We start from the raw sequence: 3,545 nt of genomic DNA, 5'->3' as shown, positions 1-3,545 counted from the left end.
AACACTTGATCACACCAGAGACGTCTGACAGCAACATTACTGATGTAGCAGATGCTTCAGCTTCAGACCAAACTGGTTACACACATTTATATTCATGCTGGTTCGTGTGAATATGATATGTGTTAGATGTAAATAACAATGGTTTTCCAATGCGTCAGATGCCTTCATATTTATTTTTGCCTCACAACAGCTGTATCATAAGGCCTTTTCAAGCTCCCTCTTTTGCTGTAAGGACATTTTTAAAATGTCCTAATGTACTAACATCTGTACTGTATCTTGTGTTATGATGTGCCTCAGTCGTCTTGTGCGTAGAAAATGGAGGAATATGATCAATATTTGCATTTTGTGACCTTGGAACCCCCACATAGGAAAATCTGTTCATATATATGTCTTAAAATGTTTGTAAAGCAGTGGTTGTTTATTTTGTGTAACATGGTTATGGCCACATAAACAGATTCAATACAAACATTAAAGAAATGTGCTTTATATTTACTACATCATATTCAGACTGTATATTCTGCACATTACATACTGTATGTCACGTATAAGATGCATATAATACCAACTCACCATATACAAAACATCTACAATAATGTCGTGTAGAATCTGTGTCAAAGTGGCCACAATCAGGACAAAATACGCAAGCATTGTACACAGGAACCTTTTTTTGACTGTGGTAGTCCATGTTGGGCATTGACAAAAGCCGGAATTAATAATTGACTTTAATTGCTAGTATTACGGTCTCACAACCCAGCAGTTGTGCACCAAATTGGACTGGATTGGAGTATAATTTGTTTAAAGCTTACACACTTGATTAACTCCTCAATATATCTTGGCAACCCATACATCCTCTGAGAGTTCAAAAACCTTAAAGTATAGATGAAAATAATATAGTGTGTGCACAATGTTGCCTGTTATTTGTCCAAACCCTCTACCCATAGAACCCATTTTCTTTCAGATATCTTGAGGTCAGAGGTCAATGGGATCCCTTTGAAAATTGCTATGCTAGTTTTTCCATTGTAGCCTAAATTTGGAGCGTTATTGAGCCTCCTTACTGACAAGTTATTTGTTTGTACCAATGGATGCGTTAGATTTTATGTTATACCAGTATCTAACAACTGAACCTGCTACTAGCCTCTAAAACACAGAGCAGAGTGGCCAATCAGATTTCAGGCCCCCTCCCCGACCTCTAGACACACCCCTGGTTGTACACATGTTTATAAATTGCACCTTTCTATTATTCTTGTAGATCTGTTTCATACGGGAACATTTGTTGTTCAGATTGTGATTAGATTGATTAGGTCTAAAGTGGCCTCTGAAAGGAACTGTGATCTTATTTCAGAATGATAAAGTTAATGTATCTTATGAGGAGATTTAGTTTATGATTTCAAGGGGTTTTTGTTTGACATCTCCTTGTGTTTCTCTGTGGTTGTTTCTGGTGAACATTTGGGACAATGTCAGCACATTCTCATCCTAATGCATTATGGATTGTACATTTTCTGGGGTTACATTGATTTCCTCTAACGTCTTCCATCTGTTCAACTTATTGTAGCAGGAGGGCAGAGGAGTGAAGAATTTTTATTTTTGTAAGGAACTGCATACTTGTATTGCCTGCCTGCCTTGTTTTGCACTATTGGATTTATTTGTCACATAACCTTTTGAATGGTTTCAGCATATATGTGAGTTATGATTTCTGTTGAGAAGGTGCTGTGTTCTCCTAAAACGTGTTTGTTGTTGACTGATGAGTGTTCATGCAGTTGTGTAGCTGGTAGTAAGGCATGGACATGTTTATATGTCTTTGGTACACGAAATAGTGCTCATGAAATGTTGCTTTCTAAAGTGCCATCTCAATTCTTCTTGTTCTTTTGCCTTTCTGGTACAGGATTGTTAACGAAAAGGTTCAACTTTTCGATTCTTTTCAGTCCTTTTAGGCTGTTTTCACACCAATAAACCAAAACCTGAGCAGTTTCATTACATATTTGCCATCCGTGATGAAACTATCGTTGAAAAGGTTCCTTTGAGGTTTGTTGGCTGCACTGAGTGCCTATTTTTCAACTAAATGATTGGAAGAAATCCAGAAAATGTGAAGGAATGTGACTTTTAGTTATTATAGTTTATAGTTTTGCGATCGATCACATCCAATATCGTAAGCAAGGTTTGCATACAAATAGTTGATCTGACCTTTCCAACTGTAAAAGCACAATATTACAAATGATTTGCCTTCCATTCGTCTGCTGTAAAATGTTTGCTTAGATTTAAAGACGCTCTATCATTGGCTGTTCTGACGTTCTTTAAATTGATATGATCGGTCCCTTGTAAATATAAACTGAATAAACTGTTCCTCCCAAAATCTGCTTTGCTTTCATACTTTGTGTGTGTGTGTGTGTTCATTCAGAGGAGATCATTTTGAGTTTTCAGATATACAGTTTGGCCTGGAACAACTGGACAGCTGTTGTATTAACTCAAAAGGGTTTAAGTAGCTGCTACTTTTTTATTCATGCATTTTAATTTTACCCTTTTAATAAAGTAACTGCCCAAGGCTAAGGCTTTCTGTTTGGTCTTTTCCAAACTGATAAAAAAAACATAACAATATGATGTGTTTGCATTGTATAAGTGCACCTTTATTTATTCAATTTTATCTGTATAGTTCCAGATAACAAAACATATCTTGATATCTTGTATTTTTTCTATTTTATTTTGTTATTTAATGTGTATTTTTCTTTTTTCTCATCTGCTGTGTTACCCCAGTGTGGGATCAATAAAGTCTAAATTCCTTATCCTTATCTTATTACATACAAACACTGCTACCATATCACTTCTGACAGTCACATTCAAACCATCACAAAAAGATTTGTTTGTGTTTTTTAGTTCATTGTCAATATAGCACCAGAGCGACGCTTGTGTGTTTTATGTGTGCCTCACCTGGTAGCGCCATCTGTCCACAGTGAGTCCTTGCTGCAGTGACGTGAGTTCTGACTCCGCACCTGTGGCTTTCTTGTGTCCCCCCCACAATCCCCATTCCCACGTCTCCTACCCCGCTGACAGCATTGGCTACTCTTACCTACGGATCGGACCTCTCCATGTTTCGGTTGATACCCCATCGGTGAGACGTTACTATCTCTTCTTCTCTCCTTTTCCTGTCCTCTTCAGCTGTCACCTGCTCAATTAAAAGGCAGCTCAGCTGACAACAGTTTTATGTTATATCACATAAATGTGCTGAACACAGCTTTCCTGGGCACTAAATCAATAGGAGATAACATTTCTCTACTATACATATTCACTCCCGTTTTTGTTCGTCTGTTTCATCTCCTGCTGAGCTAATTTTGCCAAAGATGGCTTCTCAGAAAATGCCGAACTTGCAGCTTGCACTGAGGAACATGACAGGAAGCTCGGAGGACATCATCCAAAAAAGACACTGCTGCCTTTTTCAGCGTGATGTCGCAACTCAGGATGGATGCCATGTTTGGCGTGGGACCGTCGGTCTTTGATGTCACCACATATCCATTTGACTCACCCATCGCACTTCTCCTTGACACACTAGTACT

This window comes from Morone saxatilis, unplaced genomic scaffold (assembly GCF_004916995.1).
Source record: "Morone saxatilis isolate NCDOM2014 unplaced genomic scaffold, NCSU_SB_2.0 Contig12, whole genome shotgun sequence".
Classification (NCBI taxonomy): Eukaryota; Metazoa; Chordata; class Actinopteri; family Moronidae; genus Morone; species Morone saxatilis.
The sequence above is the reverse complement of the archived record's forward strand: the minus strand, read 5'-3'. Positions refer to the sequence as shown.